A 21181-nucleotide genomic window follows, 5' to 3' on the forward strand; every position below is an offset into this window, starting at 1 on the left:
AAATATGTGTTGGGGAAAAGACGGCCTCTTCAACAAACAGTTCCGGGAAAACTGAATGTCCCATATAGAAGCTTGAAATTAGATCCTTGCCTCTTATCCTTAAAAAAGAATCCATTTAAAAAACAGATAGATCAAAGACATCAGTAATAAGCTGAAGTTTTGAATCTATTAGGGAAAAGCATTTCAGGATATGGGTATAGGCAGCAATTTCCAAAAAGGTCTCCAGTAGGTCTGCAATGGCAAGAAATGACAAATGGAATTCCATGAAATTAAAAGGTGCTTACACACTAGCAACAAAACCATTTCCAGGCTAAGGAGAGAGTTTACACAATGGGAGAAAAATCTTTCCCAACTGTTCCTCTAGTGGGAATTAATATCCAGCATAAATAAAGAACTCATAAAACTAAACACCAGATGAACAAAAATTATTCAATTAATAAATGGGCAAAAAAAAATTGGACAGTTTTCAAAAGAAGTATAAATGATAAATGCATGGGGAAAATGCAAAATGTCCCTGCCAGACAGTGGTGGCACATTTTTAATCCCAGCACTTGGGAGGCAAAGACAGGAAGATCTCTGAGATCGAGGCCAGCCTGGTCTACAGCCTGGTCTACGGAGAGAGTTCCAGGACAGCCAGGGCTAACACACAGAAACTTCAAAACAAACAAACAAGCAAACAACAATAAAAACAACTCCCCGCCCCCCCCCAAAAAAAACAAAACCAAAAACCTAATTTATTAAGGAAATTAAAATCAAAACAATACTGAGAGTCCATCTTACCTCAACCGGAGTGGCTCTTTTGTCGAACAAGAATGAAGTGCTAGTGAAGATGAGGAAAGAGAGCACAGGGAGGGGCCAGAAGCAGATACATAGTGGGTGAGGATTTACTTTAGTTCAGCCACGTAATAATCAAAGTGAAAGTTCCTCAACACACCACAGACAGAAAGCCTATGCGATCCAGATACACCCTGCTGGATACACACCTAAAGGAATCAGTGTCCGACACCTGCACGCCCATGTTACTGTAGCACTGTTCACAGTAGCCAATCTGTAGAATCAGCCTGGGTGCCCATCAACAGATGAATGACAAAGCCAGTAAGACACAGACGCATAGCAGAGTTTAACTCAGCCATAAAGAAGAATGAAATCCTGTCATTTGCAAATGGGTGGAACCAAGGATCTTTGTGTTAAGCTTAAACTCAGAAAGACAAACGTTGCATGTTTTGCCTCATAGGCGGCATCTAGATCTTTTTTTTTTAAGACACAAAAATAGAAGGGCTGTCATGGAAAAGAAAAGGAGGCAGCGGGACAGGAAGGGCTTGTGAGTGAAGGGATAAGTTTGGTCAAAGTATATTATACAAGCGTATGAAAATATCATGACACCTATTTTTGTCATAAAATATAGTGATAAAATTGTCTAATATCACATACAAATTGGTTGTGTTTCTATATGCTAGCAGGGAAAAACTAAGAAGGCAATTTAATTTAAAATACAACCTAAATAACCTGAATAAACTGTCTAGAAGTAAGTTCGGAGGAGGGGAAAGACTTGTATTCGAAATGCTACCAAACACTGCTGAGATCAGATGTAAATGCACGGGAAGATATCCCACGTTCACAGATAAGAAACCTCAACATAGCTAAGATGTCAATGCTGCCCTTAAGGAGTCTACAGGTGGGAAACCCTGCTCAAATTCCAACAGCAGGGGAATTGGAGAGATGCCTCAGTGGTACACCGTTCGCTGTGTAAACATGAGGGACAGTAGTTAGGATCCCCAGTGCTGACATAAAAGCTAGGCATAGTGGTGTCTCTGTGCAGTGCTAGGGAAGGCTGAGACAGGGAGATCCCTACAGTTCACTAGCCAGCCAATCTAACCAACTGGTGTCAGCTGAGTGAGAGATCCTGCCTCAAAACACGAGTTTTAGAGGAAGATCGTCAGCCTCTGGTCTCCACATGTACACACCTATGCACATCACACACACACACACACACACACTTTTGTGGCTAAAAAAAAAAAAAAATTAACAGCAACTGTGTCTCAGCCTTTTGGCAAAGATCAAGTGTAAAACTCCAAGGGTTTTTTTCCTCTAAAATGTAAAATCCAATCTTTAAATTCAAATGGAATTGCAAAAGGCCCCCTAAGAGCCAAAACAATCAAAAAAAAAAAAAAAAAAAAAAGGAAGAACAAATTTGGAAATCTTATACTTCCAAACTTCAGACTTTACCACTAATCCACAGTAGTCAAAACAAGGTGCTGCTGACATATGGATGGGCAGGCAGGCTAGTAGAATAGAAGCCAGACTCCAAAGACAGTCTCATAATCTATGGCCAGTTGGTTTTTAGCAAAAGTGCCAAGCCCATTCAACAGAATAGTCTCTTCAATAAACAGGGCTGAAGTAGTTGAATGTCCATGGCCAAAGAGTGTGGTTGGATTCTACTTTATAACACACACACACACACACACACACACGAGAGAGAGAGAGAGAGACAGAGACAGAGACAGAGACAGAGACAGAGACAGAGAGGGAGACAGAGAGAGAGACAGAGAGAGAGAGAGGAGAAAGAGAGGGAGAGAGAAAGAGAGAGGGAGAGGGGAAGAGAGAAGGAGAGGGAGAGAGAGAGAGAGAGAGAGAGAGAGAGAGAAAGACTTAACTCAAAATGGATCAATAACCTAAATTTAAGAGTTAAAACCATAAAAGTTAGATTTGGCAACAATTTTCAGATAAAATCTAAAAGTAACTAAAATCAAACGCAACCTAAAGAAAATATATGAATTAGTCCTCATTAAATTTTAAAATTTCTGTGCATCAAAGGATATTATCAAGAAAATGAAAAGACAGCCCACAGAACAGGAGGACGTACTCACTGAGCATATCTCTAGTAAGGGTTTAATATCCACTATATATAAAGAACACCTACCACCTGACCACGAAAAGCCAAACTACCCACGTTTGAAATGGGCGAAGACTTGAACAGACATTTCCCCAAGAATATAATCAAATGGCCAATGAGCACACAGAAAGACCCTCGATGTGGGAGGAATCCTCAAATGAGCCACAATGAACCGCTACTGGAAGAACTTATAGTCATAGGTATCTATCGGCAAGGATGTGGGAGTATTCCAACCCTCATGTGGTGCAAGTGGGCATCTAAAGTGGTGCAGCTACTGTGGGGGATGTGTTGGTGTTTTGTTTCCTAGAACCTTAAACACAGAAGTGCCCAGCAGCCCTGATCCTAAATGTAGGTCTAAAAGAAGTGAAAACAGACTTAAACAAAAACCGGTCCTCCAGTGTCCATTATAGCACTATCCCCAAAAGATAAAACAACCCAAGCATTTACAGACAGATAGTTGGAGAATGAAAGACGGCTTATACCCACAACAGCTATGGAGAGTAGTCAAATCCATAGAGACAGGATGCAGATTAGAAGTTATCACTAGTTAGTGGTGGGCATGTAACTCAGTGGTAGAACTCACACAGAGTGACAGGGAACTGGGGAAGGGCAGAATCACCGTTAAAATGACTACAGAGTACCTAGCATTGCAAATATAATTAATGCCACCGTATTGCACTCTTCAAATTAGTAAAGTGGAAAATTTTATGTTATAAACTGCAGTTTTATACATGCTTAAAGCTTATATTTTTAGCACAGGCAAGGAAGTATGTATGGGAAAGGCTAACCATTTAATTTTACATTTGAGTCTAAACTGGAGAATTAAGTCAAATAGCCGAACTCTTACCAGTTCAAACTGGTAGGGTGTCAAGCATGTGGCCTTTGCAACACTCTACACAGATTAAGACAGCAGACTAAGATATTGCTCTGAACACAGGGACCAGGGAAGTGAACTAACTCCAAAAAGAAAGCCCAGAAATGGTTGTGCTGTGATGGCACATGCTTTTAATCCCGACACTCAGGAAGCATAGGCAAGCATCTTTCTGCGAATTTTAGGCTATCCAGGGCCACCCTTTCTTTAAATAAATAAATATTAAATTTTTTTTCAAAAAAATGAAACAATGCAGCAGAGAGGATGAGGGGGAAAAACGACGCTGGGACCAATGTCCCCTAAGCACAGCTTACCTTCTATTGGGAAGAAGTGACCCACAGAAAGGAAAAAATGGAAGAGGTGTCTGGCTGCAGACTTTAACATGAATCACTAGTAAGATACCAACAGTCTCCTGTCAGGAAACATCTTGGTTGCAGATACATCACTTGCCATATCCCTTGAAGAACCTTCCCAGACTGTGAGCCCAGTCATGGGAGTTCCTGAGTGTTGACTGCCAATGGAGCCTTAGTGGATACAGGTTTTCCTCAGACCTGAGGAAGTCCTCATCCCAGAGACTAGGGGGCCCCTCCCCCACTACCCCCTGCACCCCCACTCCACATCCTTCACCCTCCAACACTGACAAGCTCAATGGATTCCAACCAGCAAGGAAGCCTTCTATCTTCCAAAAGGCCAAAGGGGAAAAAAAACCCTATTTAAGGTCTCAGGAGACCCTGGGTTAGAGACAATAATTCCTACTTTGATCTCTCCCCCTCCCCCTCCCCCTCCCTCTCCCCTCCCTCTCCCCTCCCCCCCTCCCCTCCCCCTCCCCCCTCCCCCTCCCCCTTCTCCTCTAGTTTTCCTTTTCCCCCCTTCTTCTTCCCTCTGTCTCTCCCGCTCTCCCCTCTCCCCTCTTCCCTCCCCTCACCCTTTTCTCCTCCCCATAAAAATCCAAATGTCCTTCCCTAGCTCCTCCCAGGAGCTTCTGTCAGACCAGGTCACAGCTGGGAGCAGGACAAAGGCCATATGGAGAAGCTAGAGGCTGCAACCTCATTCTAGCCTCTCAGACAATGAGGGTGCTACTCTGTCTGCCTCACACACACCCCCCCCATTGTGAATCAAAGCAATGGCTCAGCCTGTTACATATGACATCCACCAGATACCAGGCATTCACCTGCCTCGGGACATATAAACAGCACCACAGTCTGGCTATCACAGCCCCCATTTGTACAATGGGGTCCCAGAGATGTAAATTAAGGCACTAGACCACAGTTAAGCCGACCATATACATGGGCAGGGACTGGAACTTTGGTCTGTTTCCTTCTACTGACTTCTGCTGTCACGGGAAGGGTGAAAATCTGAGCAGAGGGCAGTGGACCCCCAGTCACATGACATCACCCCATCCTGATTGACTTATCAGGTGACCAACGGTTGTTGGCCAGTGCTGCACAAGGCAGGCCTAGTTATCATTCCCTGTGAATTGACTGGAGATGCTGTTGGCTCATTCATTTTACTTCCTGATACTGGGGAGCAAACCTATCCGAGCTGGTTGCCAAACAGCATCTCCCAACATATCCAAAGATGGCCCCCAAGTGTCTCACAGAAAACAACACCACCAGAAGCCAGCACCAGCCTAGCGGACCCTCATTCCCAGGGAGCTGTTGCAGAAAAGGCAAAGTTTTATGAAGAGAGTCCAGCAGCAAATTCTGCGACCCTTTGTATTTATGAGCTCTGTGCTGTGTGTTCCTTCACAACCTCGTTACCCTCTCTGGACATCTCTTTGCTCAGTTGTTAAATGGTAGAGTTGCTCAGAGCCTAGAGACTTAGTGCCTTCCCGTTCTGATAGTCCCTGAGTGCATTTCAGAGCATGCATTTAAAAAAGAAAAAAATCTTGGAACTTAAGACACAATCAATTCCATCCATTCACTCATTCATTCATTCACTCATTCACAAGCATTGCTTAAAGCCTTACTCCAGTTATGTACTCTTCTGGATTCCAGCAGAGAAAAGAGGTGGGGGTGGGGGTGGGGGAAGGGGACCAGGGAGGTAGGAAAGGGGAGGGATATATAAAATAATAATGTAGAATACGGTGCAGTCCAAAGGCCAGGGTATCTGTGTTGCATAGATAAAGCCCAGGGTTTGTTCCCTAGCCTTGCATAGATAGATCAGGCATGATGATGCAAGCCTTCAGATCCAGCATGGGGACCAGAAGTTAGTTCAAGCTCATTATCAACTAGATACAGTATCTAGTTTGGGGTTGGGGAGCAGTACAAGGATGGGAGAAAGAGATTCCGGTTTGGCTACAGCCTTTGGAGGGGATCACAGTATGGAACAGAATGGCGGTTGGGTGCAAGCCTAGCTCAGGTACAGTGCGGAGCAACAGATATGTAGGGGAAGGGTGCTTGGGCTCCTGCAACAGCGCATGCAAAGGCCCTGAGGCGGGAGCATGTGTGATTCATTTCAGTTACAGCAGAGGGGCCTAAGAGGTGAGGGTAGATGAGACAGATGAGTGAGATAGAGGTGGTGGGAACTGGATCCCGATCATGAGTGAGCTGGATAGTGCTTATCTGAGCGAAGGCCAAATGCATGGTGCACTTGTTCACTGTGATGTCCTCCTTCCATGATGGACCAGCAAGCAGGCTGTGAACTTTACTGATTCCATTTAGAAAGACAACCCCGGGCAGTAGGCACCTCCTTCCCAGCCCAGGCCTGTGTCAGGTCTTAGCCTGGTCTCTACTCCCACTTCTCAGTCTAGACTCTGCTACCTCTCCTGAAGCTGCAGGGGCCAGACTAGGTTTCTCTCCTAAGTTTTTCCTGGGCCTTTGATCCTCCAGACCTGTCTCTCTTCCCAGGCCCCAGTTGCCTACCAGTTCTTCCTCCTCCCCAGGGCCCTTTGGACCCACCATCCCATGCCTGAAACACAATTCCCATCCATCTTTACTCTCACATCCCATCTCCCTGAGAGTTTCCATCCCTTACAATGTCTTCCTGGTCACGGCTCCCCATCCTTCAGGAGCTCTTAGAGCCTTGTGTCTGTGTGGAGTCTTAGTTTGTTTTAGATGGTTGGCTGCTTTTGGCTTTTTTGTTGTTTTAAGACAGTGGCTCATGTAACCCAGGCTGACCTTAAACTCCTGAGTCTTCACCTCCCAAGTACTGAGATTACAGGACTGAACTGTCATCCTCCGTGTGTGTTTTTACTCATTCTCTCTCTCTCTCTCTCTCTCTCTCTCTCTCTCTCTCTCTCTCTCTCTCTCTCTCTCTCTTTCTCTCTCTCTCTTATCCTCTGTCTCTCTCTTTCTCTCTGTGTGTGTTGTATATGTTTGGGGGCACTGTGCATGCACACGTGGGGGTCAGAGGCCAGTGTCAGGTGTCTTCGTTTATCACTTCTCCGTTTTCTATTTTGAGCCAAGGTCTCTCCGTGGACCTGGATTTTACTGTTTCAGTGGGTCTGGCTGGCTAGTAAGCCCCAAGGATCTTCCTGTCTTGGCCCCCTCAGTCAGAAAGATACAGATGTGCCACCACACCTGATGTGACAGCTTGAATGAGCATGTCCCCCATAGGCTTATACGTTTGACTGCTTTACTTGGTCCTGAGCTGGTGGACCTATTGAGGAAAGATTAGGAGGTGTGTCGCTGGAAGCACGCTTTGGGGTTTCAAAAGACTCCCATCATCCCCAGCGTCTCGGTGAGCTGTCAGTCACTGCCCCACTCAGCTCTGTACCCGCCTGCCTTCTGGCTGTCATGCCCCTTGCCATACTGGTCATGGATTCTAACCCTCTGGAACTGTGAGCCCCAAATTAAGCTTTTTTTATTTTTTTAAGTTGCCATGGTCATGGTGTCTTATCATGGCAGCAGAAAAGTAACTAAGGCATCTGGCTTTTTAATATCAAGACACAGGCTACGTCTACTGATGCCCTAACCCAGGCACTGAAACACCCTGGGAATCCAGTCTGGGCACCCCAAAAATTTTCTGCAGAGTAGTTACATGCAATCCTGAAAGAATGAAGGTATGCCTGGGGACAGTGGAAGAGGGACAAAGGTGGAATGTGACCAGAACTGAGAGTGATGGTCTAGTGATCTTGTGTGTCATTTCATGAGGGTGGATGCCATCTGAGTTGACAATTGCTGTCACATCTCAATGGCCAGGGAACTGAGGCCCTGGGTTAGCTAACGTGTCTGTGGTTTCCGTGATTCCAAGCACAAGAGTCAGCAGGATGAGTAAGAATACTCGCTCTGTGGCTGCTGTGGACAGGGATGGGCTTGGTCCCTAATGCCTTGTCACGTGGGTGTTTATGAAGTTAGAAATCAGAGTGGCTCTGGGTATAGCATCTCTGGGTACCCAAGGTGCTTAGGACCCAACTAAGGCTGCAGCAAGAACGGGGAGGGCATACCTGAAATGTACAAAGGCAGCTCCTGAAAGCTACTCCCTGGGGGCAGTTGATGCTGTAGGAAGTGAGGCATAAGTCACCTTTCCTGTGACAGTGCCCAGCTCTAGTTCCCTGCTATGCCCCCCATACCTGAAAAGGGTGCTCAGTAAAAGCCTACTGAATAAACAATGCCAGCCGGGAAGAAAAGGAGGCCTACTTTCAGCTGATGAGCCTGGCACAGTACATGGAGCTCCCTAAAGGACAGTGTGCAGGCACACAGTAGGCACATCGTTCTGCCCAGGTGGCTCTGACCTGACGTCTGAAAAACCGCCAGGCACTCAGGAATCCCCGAGGGGACCATTCATGCCCCAGTAGTGGGGCAGCCGTGAAAAGGCATCCTGCCAGCTTTCAATCACATCAACATGGTTGTCATCACGCTGTGAGCCAGCGTGAGGGGGAGAGTGTATTTGTGTGTGCGCGCTCTGTTTTAAACTAATAAGAAACATATAGTCTGTGCCAACTGGTTTTCTCCCCCTCCTCATGTTACATGTGAGGCACTGTGTAGGCGCTGTTACTTTGGCTTATACAGCATGTGTAACACATCCACATACGTTAACTCTCATCAAACGTTGGCCCAGCCTGGGTGGTTGGCTTCTTCACCATCTGCACTGTCACCCTCCTGTCACCCTTATCCTATCACAGCCAGAGCCTAGAACTCACTCACCCTGCATCGTGCAGGAGGACCCGGCGAGCATGCCATTCTGGGTACTCTAGACCTTACCATACAGCAGTCAAGAGAACCCTGTGAGCACACTGCCCACAGGATGCCCTATCCCTCACCCCATATTGTGTGTGAACATCCTATGAGCATGCCACTGTACAAGGGAAAGGAGATAGAGGAACCTAGCAACTTCCCCATAGCTCCTTGCCCCAAGCAGCAAAACTCACTGGGCCCTGACATTGGAGATAGAATCATATACAATCTCCTGAGTCTTGGACCAAGTCTCCAGTTCTCTCTAAGTCTCACTTTCTTTCTTGGGTCTTTGGTGATAGATAGCTCAGTGTCGGGAGATACTCCCAGGCAGGAGCTGGGCAGTCATAACACTGGAAGAGAGCCTCCCGGATGTGAAGAATCTGTCCTCTTCCAACACTGAGAGGGGCATAGCCGGGGAGGAGCAGAAGTGGCTATCCAGACTGCTCAGGACCACAGAGGCAGCACCTTCTAGTCCCACACCACCCAGCTCTCATGCCTGGCTTCCTCCAAGGCTGGAGAGCTCAGCAGGCCCCTCCATGGGTGCTCTCCCTACCCCTGTATCCAAATAAGTGCATCTTACAATCTAACGGAAAGTGGCTAGATCCACAACCTATGGGCTGAATGTCCCCGGCACCAGGCATCTTAATCATCAATGAAACTTGTGGTGATTTACAGACCGGTGCACACATTGGGCAGTCAACAGCATCCTCATGCTCATTTTGCAGCAGAGCCAGAAAAACCTAGAAGAACAACCGTTTAGCTTCCTTTCCTACAAAATGATCGGGCATACACTCCGAGAAGCTAAGAGACTGAAATCACACACTTGCTTAGTCGCTGTGTTAATCTGGTCTAAGGAAGTGAGGCCCACACACTCACTGCCCGTGGATAGTGGCCCAGGCTACGTCTGTTGAGTGACCAGTGGAGCCTTAGGGAGAACACAGAAATGAGAATAAACCATTGTCAAGCATTCTGAGCCTACAGCATGGTTCTCTGGCTTGGTCGGTCAGTGCTCTTGGTCGTGCAGCTACAATAGGAATTCGGGAGGAAGCAGGAGCAGCTTCCAGAGGGGAGGAAGCCTACAGACCTCCTACAGACCTCAGGCAGAAAGAGAGGCACTTAGCAACACTACAGAGAGCTTCTGAACAGCTCTACAGACTGGACAAACCAGCTTGGAAAGGAAGGAACCTGTGTCTTGTGAAGAATTAGACCTTGTTACAAATGGCTAACTGCACTTTGACTTCTCTCAGGACTGATGTCTGTCAGACAGGTCAGCTGAGGATCCGGTACTCAGGCCTCAAGGACTTTTTACACACACACACACACACACACACACACACACACACACACACACACACACACGGCCCAGCCAGCTTCCCTCAGTCACTGTCTCACTCTCTTGTTCATCCCTCCTCACCTCTGTGTTTAACACAACCTATTTCTGCTGCTTAGCCTGACCCTGTCTGGCCTGGGGCTTATAGAAGTTAAATATATAGATATAGATATGTCTTCCAGGTTTTTGGCTTCCATAACAGCCCGTAGCTCTCCTCGGCATTTGTCAGACAAAAGGCTGGTGATGGGGGAGGTGAATCAAGCTTGTTTCTGTTTTAAAAAAAGTAATAATTCTCAGGAGAGACACAGGTAAAGCCTGGCAAGTCAGCTGCAGAAGCTCAGCAAGGGGCTGAGTCCCCCACAAAGGGAAAGGAAAGTGGCAGTCAGGGAAACCTGGGCCATCTTAAAGGATGTGTCTTGTTTCAGACAGGTAGGCATATTGTCACACTGGCTACTCTGAACTTCAGGTTCTCCTGTGTGTAAAATGACTTAATGATATCCATTTGGCTCGCTTCAGAAAGTGAAGAGGATCAGATGGGAAATTTTTTCTTTTTTTGGGGGGAGGGGGCAGGGGGCATTGTTGGAGACAGTTTTTTTGTTGTTGTTGTTTTGTTTTTTTGGTAAGCACTGCCTAGCCTGGAACTCTCTTTGTAGACCAAGCTGGGCCTGAACTCACAGAGTTCACCTGCCTCTGCCTCCAAGTGCTGGGATCAAAAAGTGTGTCATCACAGCTGGTGGGAACATTTTTCTTTTTTTAGAGAGAAAACTACCATTCCCAGAGGGCCATGTGCCACTGCTGGGTGTCTTTATCCTAGAGTTTTCACAGGTCCTCCAATGCCTGGTAATCATAGTATCATTTTTACCCTACTAAGAATACCAAGGCTCAGAGAGGTTAAAAGATGTGCCAAAGACACACAGCTCAATGGCCGCAGAATCAGGGACAGACTCCAGATGCAGACATTAAAGCCTTTCTCCCAGCATCCAGCTGTCTCTGCAGGAGAAGGGAAGCTGCTTTTATTGACGGTGCCTCACAATGCAAATGCTACTCCCATGGGTCCCAGGAAGGCCACTGGGAACATCAGATCCAACCCTCTGTGCACACGCCCCTTGGTTCCCCAGGGATGGTGCTTCTGCAGTTGTTGCATGTATGTGTGTTGTTAGGACTTTGAGCTTGGGTTTGTGTTATCGCCGCTGTTGTCATGTGGCAGGAAACATAGACTCAAGGAACTTAGAGCTGAAGGAGACATCTGGGAGCAAGTCAAAGCTCTGGGTTGGGTACCTGACAATACTAACATCCAGAGAGGGCAAGCTCCCTGTCAAATGTCACACAGCTAGTCAATGACAGAGTCTGAAATAGAACCCACTGTCTGTCACCCTTACACCTGCCCCCTGTTCTCTCCATCATTCTAACACACTGACTATTCTGCTTCACGATCCAGAACATGGTCAGGCTAGGGTTGAACCTGGAGTCGCCACTTTTTTCTGCTTGGGTTGTAAGGAGGGTGTGGATTTTATGCACTAACTGATTAAGCTGCACTGCACCCAATAAGAAGTCAGACCAAAAAGTCCCCTCAGAATCTACCGTGCATAGAAAGGAGCAGCTATGTCTGGACACCTGAGACAGACAGAGGGACTGAGTAATTCTTTCTAATCCAGGCTGTCCCCACCCCACCCCACCCCCAGTCACCCTGACAGTCTAGCTGAGAGCAGAGCACTGTGACCTGGGGAGTGTCGGGTTTCACCCCTCCCCCTGCAGCCCTCCCTACACAGCTAAGAACCTCCCCTCAGTTCGCCTCCTCAGAGAAGGGGCTGGTTGAGGCTACGCAGCCCTGATTACTTCACCTTCTGGGGCCCACACTTGCCTCCTCTGGTTAACAACTGGTGGGCACCTTGTCTCTCCCATATCTGTGATTCTCTCCCTCCTGTGTTTGTGTCCCTCCGACTCCCAGCTGCCCTGGGACTTGTACATCTCTTTTCCTTTCCAGCTTCCCAACAAGGGGCTGAGTGCCCAGCTTGTGCCAGTGACCTGCAAAGTGGCCCATGCCTGGTCCCAGAGAAGCAAAAATAGAAAGGAAGACGCTGAAGAAAAAAAAACCACCTATTTGATTCTTGTTCCAAAAAAATTTGTGGGAGGAGAGAACCAGGACTGAGCTGCCTGCCTGGCATAGTCCTGGGCAGTTACATGGACTCCCTCCTCCAACCCCGCCAGCTATGCTCCATCATCCCCCAGGTTACAGGAGAAAAAAAACAAAGATCCTAAGCAAGTGTTTAAAACCCATGCAGATGAGGAGCAGAGTGAGGCTCTAAAGGCACTCTCCGATGATAAGTCCAGTCAGAGCCTCTGCAAACACTGCACGCCAAGTTCTAGCGGTGCCCTGGACTGGCCCAGACACACCAAAGGCAATGAGTGTGTGCTGCCTCTACCTAGGAAGGCAGGACAGGCGTTCATGATGGATTCTACAGGAATCTCAGTCAACTACCTGTTCTTTCTCCCCACCGCTCAATTCAGGCCTAGCACATGAAGGCTCCTCCCAAGGCCAGGTGGAGAATGGCTGGATTTCTGAGCCTGAGAGTGGAGGTCTCATACACTAAACGCAATCACTAGCTCTTAATGAAGTGAGGTATCGAAAGGCTCCTTGGCGCTCTGTGACTTACACCTTCTGTGGCCCCTTTCTGGTTCATCTGCATCGGCCCCTCTCTCAGCACAGCCTCCTCCTTTGTTCCCCCTACCTAGAATGAGCGGTTCAGAAACTGGCCACAATCCTACTAGGCAAAGAATAGTTACATCTCCACATCCGCCCCCAGCCCACTCCCCCCAACCCTGTCTGAAGCCTCCAGAGTCTGCCCAGGGCCCCAGGGCCAGCTGTTTTTCTCCACATTCCAGCCAAAAATAATACGAGAACCAGGCTGTTTGGTGGAGCCTTAATCTAATCTTCATTGCTTCAGTTTTAAAATATCCTGCCTGGTTTAGGGTTTCTTCTTACACATAGGGATGTGTTTTTAGTGAGATAGGTCTTAACAGCAGCGGTCCTTCTGGTAATTAGAAACCCAGGCAGGCAAGGAAGACCTTGGGATAAGTGACCAAGTCAAACATATCCCCCTCCCCTGTTTCATCAAGCTCTTTCCTACTTTCATGGAGCACGATGAACCACGCTGTGCCAGGACTTGGTGCTCCCTCATGCCTGGGGTTTCTAGAAGACTTCTGGGAGAAAGACTCATCCTTCAACTGCCACAGCTTCTGCCTCTCTCTTGGGTCTCATCCGAGCCCCATCCCCCAATCATCTCACTCCCAATCAAAACGGAAACCAAAATGTGACCTGAAGCCAGACCAGCCCGAAAGGGTGTATGGAAGAAAAGCTTCCAATAGAGTAGCAGAGAATTTTAAAAAGAGTACCCATTCTACTGAAGCCATGTCTCCGGTCTCAGGACATGTTCAATTTAAACTCGGGTACTGGGACGGAAGAAGGAGTCTTACAAGCAAGGGTGAGCTTTTGAAGAAGTGGCAGGTGTACTTCTTGGGCTCTCTCCCTTAGAATCTGCTTTGATCTGCCTGAATGGAGACTGCTGAGTGAGTGAGGTCCAGGCCATGGCTCATTCCAGATCAGCACCCATCACTCCCCCCAGACCCCAGCAGGACCAGATGTTGCACACCAATCAGGATTGGGCCCTTATTTCCCGCCCCCCCACCCCCAGTATAAAAAAAGCAGAGCTCGTATTTCTGATATGTCCCATTCCTTGTACATTGGAGGCATGAAGGGTATTCCAGAGGGAAATCACTGAGGGAGAAGCAGGCTGATTTCCCCCAATTCAGCCAGGACAGCCTGGCTTGGCAAAGTGGCTGGTATAGGAAATCACAGTAGAGTTTTCAGATTCATAGATGTAAGGCAGGAGACTAGTCTTTCACGAAAGTCTAGAGACTCCTCACGCATTATGAGGATAGGCTATGGAGCCAGGCAAGGAAGGAAGCACCTTCGGGAAGAACACAACCTTGCTACTAGGAGCCCTGTCTCTGCAGTCTTTACTATTTACAGTGAGCCCTGTACTTGCCCCGTGTCCATTCTTCGCTCCTTGCAGCCTAAACAGCATGTGCTACATTCCGCTCAACAGATGAAGAAACCAAAGCCTGGCAGCTGGGGGACCCGCTGGAGCCATAGAGCCAGGCCCTCAAATTCCAGCCCAAATACTAGCTCAGCAGGCTGACCCGCCAGCCCTGATTACCATCCACCGCTTCCTTCCTGTCTTCCTCCCTACTGTCAGGTATTAGATTTAATTAAATTAGCAGAGCCCCATCACAACTATCCTGGCCAGGCCGCCTGGGTAAAACCCAGCAAGTTCAGCTCCTCCCTCTAAATTCTGCTTCTCGATATAATTCAATATCAATAAGTCATGGGTCTCTATATGAAGTGTCTTATACAAAGCGTGGTGTATTGGTTAGATTCAAGGCTCGTGATGACTTCGGTTTTCATACTGCTTCGTCTGCCTCTCCTGCATGTACCCTTGCACCCTCTCCATCCTGGGGTCTGCATTTTATTTGATCCAGATACTTTGCCTCACATGCTGTCACCTCCAACAATCGTTGGATATACATATGTGTGTGGATATATGCATCATATATAGAGAGATCATATATATGCATCATATGCAAGATATATCTTATATATATCTTGTACATCTATATATATCATATATAATATATATTCATATATATGTATATCATATAGAATATATATACATATATATGTGTATATATGTATATGTGTATATGTATATATAATATATATATATATATATATTACAGACTGATGCAGAGGACAATGAAAAACTCATAACTGCACAACTTACTTGCCTCCAATTAATTTTTAAAATGTGCTCTATATTAAGTAAATCAGGAACCAAAGTCCAAAATTGGAGGTTGCATTTCTGAAAGGTGAGGTGGGGGTGTAAATAAATACCAAGGAAATTTTGCAACATCTTGGAAGCCTATAAATTTTATTGGTTGTTTCTTTAATAAAAAAAAAAACAACGCAGTATTATTAAGCGTCTAACATTTAAAAATCTAATTTGCCCCCGCTCTGTGGCTGTTTATATGGCCTCATGCGTTTGGTAAGGGCAGGGAAATCAGGTTGATCTTGATCGTTCCCTCTGCTTCAGTTCCTAAACGGAGCTAATAGAGACCCCTTTTTAAATCCAGCCTTCTGCTTTCTAGGCATGCACGCCTTGGTCTCTAATGAGTTACAGCCCAGGGTTGAAGATGGACATGGCAGAAAGAAATTTAACACACACTCTGGTGTACCTATAAACTTTAAGGCCGAGAGAGGGAAAGTATGTTTCCAGTTAACTTAGAACTCCGTGAATTCAGGATTCTCCGCTCACGAGACAGTAATTCTCCTTATTTCATCACTAACTTACTTCAAATGTGTTTATACAATTTATTGCTACTGAACTTCCAGGCGACTGGTGTAGAGTTAATGAAACCCAGCTTGGAGAAGCTTTGAGCTTTGAGCAAGTAACCACAGTTTAAATGGTTATGACATGTGGTCAAAGCCACAGGCAGGCCCCACTGCAGTTTCTGTGTTAGTCAAAATCCTTGTCATCTCACCTTTTGTGCCAAATAGATTGAAAGGAGGAAGGAAAAAAAAAAAAACCACTGAAAACAGCCTTTCTTGTTCTTTCTGGGGTTTCCAGCCTTTAAAACAGATCCATCTTGCTGATTGCAAGGCAAGGCCCCTCCCCCGGGGCACAAGTAAATATTTTAGTCTGAATTAGTAACCGCGTTAAAATCCTGGAACCCAGTTTGTGTTGTTGAATTGAGGAGGGTCAGGCTTTATATAAAGCAGTGTGGGAGGGGGCTACCAGAGAGGCAACGAGCAACCTTTAAAGCTAGCTAGCTTCTGTGAAAGCCCAGAGGCAACTGGAGGATGCACAGATGAAACTGTGAATGGGGGAGAAGTTAACTTATCTTCCTGAATTACTCGAACATTGTCTTTTATTAATCCTCATTTTCAAATGGTGTCCTTCCCCTCACCCCCAGCCCCCAGCTCTGTTCATGTGGGAACCCCAGCAAGCTCCCTCTTTCTAAATGGGCCCATTTTGGAAGAGTAAAGGGTAGGTACTAGATTTGTCGCTGCCACACAATAAAAAGGCCCCCTTTGAAAGCCGCACTTTCATTAACTTAAAGCAATCTATAGACTTAAAAGCACAGAGCAGTAAACTCCTAAAAAGGACCATAAAACAGCCAGTCTCGAGTTGGGTACACTTCGCTGCGATTTGCACGAGGCATTTTACTGTGGTTGTTGCTAGGCCCATCTCCCTTGAGTAACCCCCTGGCCCTCATTCCCTGCAGATCCTCTTTCTCTAGGCTTTCATGCCTTTCGATCTCACAAAAGGGAGGCGGTGACCAGGGAGTCTCGGTGGGGTCACGGCTCCCTCCCCCGCTCAGCTCTGGGCTGGAGAAGAGCGCGCAGGAATTCCAAGTCTGGAAAACAACAGCTCCTGGAAGCGGTCGCCGCCGCGCCCCCCGGCCGCGGTGGCCATTCTTGGGTCCTGCGGCTTCAGTGCCCCAAAGGACTGGATGGCTTTCTTAATCTATGGTGCGAGCATGCACAGAGAAAATCAACTCCCAACACACACACACACACACACACACACACACACCCCTACCTACCTCCATCCCTCAATGCACTCTTTATCTAAATGACCAGAGTGTAACACCCTCCAACCCTCCCCCCATCCGCTCTCCCCCTCTTTAGGACCCCTCCACACTCCACCCACTGTTGAGCTAGGCCCGAGCCTTGAGGGAGCAGTCTGAGTATGAGATGTGAGCCCCCAACTAAGAGACACCCCACACCTACCCACAGGCATACACACACACACACACACACACACACACACACACACACATTTGCACCAAGGTCCAGGGGCCACGGGAAGGTCAGGAGGCAGAGTGAGAGGGCAGAGGGGCCAGAGTTTATCGGGATAACACCATGTTGCTTTTGAGCACCATCATTTCTCAGATTTGGGTGTGTGTGTTTTGGGGAGCGGATGTTTAGATCTGCTTAGGCGCGTTAACTTGGATTCTACTAGTTGAAGAACATTTGAATTCCAGAAACCCAACAGCCTGGCAGAGTCCCAATAAAACATTCGTGAGGGTAAGGAAACCCCGAACTTCCTCCTCCCTCTAGGGCAGAACCTTGTCCATATGGGCCCGCCTGTGCGCTCTCCGACATTGCCCGGGATAAAGCAAGCATCGCTTGCAGATAAACAGGCAGCAGGTCCGATGAGGAACCCGAGTTCGGGAGTACCTTTCCTTCGGCGGCAGCCACGATTCCTCAAACCCTAGTGGCACCACTCTACTAGCGGCCCGCTTGCCTGCGTCGCCGACCGCTGTCCCGGAGGGCCCCCAGCAACCAACCCTCCGCGCTGAGGCCGCAGACCGCAAGTGACTCCCGGAGCCTGCTGAGTCTGCAGGGCCAGCTCCTCGGCCCCACTCGGACCCGGATGATGCTACCCGATCACTTAGTGCTGAATCTCCCTATTTTGGTCTACCTTTCAGAGCCTTTCTCCTAGGATTCAGCCCTGTGCACCCAGATCCTCTCATCCTCAAGATTCGCTTTAGGGAGAAAAGGAGCAGACATTCGGGGCTCGCTCACCATGGCTGGGATCAACTACTTTTCTTGCCTACGTAAAAGCTTTTCCTCCCGCACGCTGTTAGGACCCGGACGCGCAATTCTCTCCACATTTCAATAACCTGATCCCGAATCTCAGTTATTTATAAAAACGTCACCCACACCGGAGTCAAGCCTCGGATGTAACCGGGGCTCCGGCGCCTACCTCCAGCCCTCTGTCTTTGCTGGCGTGTAAATTACACAGTGGCCCTTCCGTCCCAATTCTGAAAACAGCCTTATTCCTGCGACCCAAACTCTAGCCTGCCCCGAAGCCCAGCCCTCCTTTAAAGGCTGATCCGCATCCCCCTCCCATTCCCAACCCGCGTCTTCCGACCGCGCGGGAACCCCGGCTGCCCTGTGAAGGACTCTCCAGACAGCGCGGCCCACTGCGCTCGTTTCTTCCTTGGCTTCTGGAGCCAGCCTAACCCGAAAGAAACAGAAACTTCGCGCGGCACATTCAGGACCCTGCCCCATCTCCTTCGGCTTTCTGCTCGGGGCGCTTTCCGTGCCCACCCCTTTTTTACGAATTTATCTTCTGGCTCTTCGCCAAGGACCCCTAATCCTCCTCCCGTCCCCGGCCCAAAGACCCAACAATATGCAGAAAGCCCGTGACCCTACAAATTCTCCTCCTACTCCTAGTTAGAGTCCCTGAGCGTCTACCCTCGGGTTTTGGTTTCTCTGACTGACACCCCCGACCCCTTACACACACATATGTTCCCCTGTCCCCACTGATCCTCCTGAAAACCTCTCTACTCTCTCTGCCTCCCCGGGCCCGGCAGGACGCAGCCGCCACTGCTTGACTCCAGCCACCGGGCCCCAGGCTAGGGCTGCTCCCGCTTCCAACCACTCGAAGGCAGCTTGGGGATGGTGACACCCAGAAAGCGCCAGCCACAGGACTCCTAGAGCCCGGGCAAGGAGAACCCGAAGCCCGCCCGCAGTTCCCAGCCTCGCCCCCACTGAGCGCCCAGCCTGGAGCCGCCTGCACGGGGACTCCGGCCGACGCGCTCGTCCCTGGGCTCGAGTCCCGGGAAGCTCCGGGCGCACGGCTCCCAGCCCGCCCGCTACTGGCTCTCGGGCCGCTGCGCTCTGAGTCCGCTGCCCAGATGCTCCCAACCGCAGACAATGCACGCCCGGCCCCGGACCCGAGGGGAGCGGGGCGAGGCGGCGGCAGCGCGGCGGGCACGGAGCTGCGCACCGGCCGGGTCCGGGAGCCCGCGGGCCGCGCGCTTCTCGCCGCCTCCTCGCCCGGCCTCGCCTCCCCTCGCGCCGCTTCGCTCCGCGCTCTCCCGGCGCTTCCCCAGCTTCTCTCTGCACGCTCCCGCCGTCCCTCTCTGCTCCCTGCCTCCCTCCTCCCTGCTGCCTCCCTCTCTCTCCTCCCTGCTGCCTCCCTCTCTCCCTCTCTCCTCCTTGCCCTGTCGCAATGAATAATACTCTGGCTTGGGGACTGGAATAAAACACACGCGCTCTGAGGCAGCCGCCCGCAGCAGCAGCCGCCGCCGCTGCGCCGCCGCCGCCGCCGCCGCCTGCAAAAGCGTCTCTGACATGGAAATGAATGACAGCTTACCTGATGCCAATCTTCATCAGACTGACACCGGCGTGACAACACAGCCTATACTTCCCAGCACTGCTCGGGACGTCAGCGGCACAGGGACCCGCCCCCCGGACTCCCTCCCCCCCCCCTCCCCGCGCGCGCACACCTCCCCTCTCCCCACTCCCCCTTTCTCTCCCCCCCCCCCCATCTCCCCCACCCACTCCTGGCCCCGGCCGCTTCCCAGGCGAGGAGCTGCTAGAGTGTCTCCCTCTACTGGAGGCTCGGCTCAGACATGAGGCTCCGGCCTGCTGGCTGCTGGAGAGAGAGGCAGCAAGGAGTCCAGACCTGGGGTTGCCTGACAGAGGTAGTGCAGTGGACCCCAGAAATTCAGGCGCACCCCTATCTGTGTTCTCCTTCGCAATCAATTGGTGCAGAGTTCCAAGACACCAGGTGCTGAAGAGACTTGAGAGGAGGTGAAATTTTCTGTGGACCTCAAGAGAACCCCAAGAAAATAGAAATATTCAAACTGGCGAGACATGTTCCCTCCGTCACACCCCCACCCCATTCCTGCCCGGCTGGCCTCATTTTTATGATTGCATTTGAATAATTCTCATTACCTTGGCCCCAGCAAAGGTGCTTAGGTGGTTAGTTATTCCTGGTCTCAAGAATTGTTTTTTTTTTGTTTTTGTTTTTTTTTTGTTTTGTTTTGTTTTTTCCCTACTATAGGCTTCCTCTGACGCTCAGTTCATCCGAGGGTGTGATGGGGTAGTTCCGGGGGCGACATAACAAGGGAAGGGACCTTATCAGAAGCTATCCCTTGGCAAATGTCAGGCAAGCGCTTAGAAGCCACTGCTGTTTCATTCTTCAAAGTGCTTAGCCAGCCGGTGTGTCCCGGGGACTGGGGCACAGTAAGGTTAGGGGCGGTATGTCTCAGTTTGGGCTTGCTGGGGTGGTCAAATCTGTTCCAGACACCAAACAGGCTCCTAGTCTCTTCTACAGTGGAAGGCCAAAGCAAGCCAGTGTAATCATGCATGTCTCCATTCAGTCACCAAAGATGACTCTCCTACTAAAAGCCAGTATAGGCTCAACCTCCCAGGATACAGATGGGCTCAGCTCCTACAGGGAGGACCAGAGCATCCCTTCTGCCCGTCTGAAGCTGTTTCAGCCACAGGCAGGTGGCAATGGATCTTGTGACACTTGCCCCAGGCAAGGAGCCTGGATGAAGCCTAGACAAAGTCGCTGATAGAAGCAAGGACACCTAAGAGGGAAACCAGACATCGAGGTTCCCAGAAAAGAATCTAACCCGAGAAGACAGAGGCTACCCTTTGTTCCATTCCAAGCCTCTGGGTCATTCCTCTCCTGCCTCAGCTTCTGGCAAAAAAAAATGAGAACCATTAGATCCAAAGGCTCAGACAAATCTGCACCACATTCCAGATGTGTTCGTTATCCAGGTCCTGCCAGCAACTCCACATTCACCTGCAATGTTCCTGCAGGGTAGGGGAACCTTTCACCTATAGATCCACTGGTACGGATGGGGTTGAAACATCTTCCCATAGATTCCCCCAAAGACTTTCACTAGGTAGAGTTATGTCACCCCAACCTCTGATCGGTGGTCAAAGACTATGTCTCCTGACAGCATAATTGCTGGTATATATTTCACATTGTATAATAAGATAATAATAATGAATCCACTTGCCCTTTTTATGTAGTGCAGAAACACCAGACTCACTGACCCAGAAGCTTGGAGGTCAGGCTGCCATAAAGTCTCAGGAGAAA

At 49.0% G+C, this 21181-nt stretch overlaps 1 protein-coding gene across 3 annotated transcripts in view; it reads right to left on the bottom strand.

The window, feature by feature from the left end:
- Pknox2 (PBX/knotted 1 homeobox 2) overlaps positions 1-21181 on the bottom strand; it is a 297178-nt gene that overhangs the window by 248670 nt on the left and 27327 nt on the right. For 2 of the 3 annotated variants that reach the window (XM_076924652.1, XM_076924649.1), the window contains exon 1: positions 19439-19529. The exons of the other annotated variant lie outside the window; for it this stretch is intronic. The gene's annotated coding sequence lies outside the window, so the exon portion shown is untranslated. Of the gene's footprint in view, positions 1-19438; positions 19530-21181 lie in introns of those variants that run through there. 3 annotated transcript variants of the gene reach the window in all.

This window comes from Arvicanthis niloticus, chromosome 26 (assembly GCF_011762505.2).
Source record: "Arvicanthis niloticus isolate mArvNil1 chromosome 26, mArvNil1.pat.X, whole genome shotgun sequence".
NCBI classification, from domain to species: domain Eukaryota; kingdom Metazoa; phylum Chordata; class Mammalia; order Rodentia; family Muridae; genus Arvicanthis; species Arvicanthis niloticus.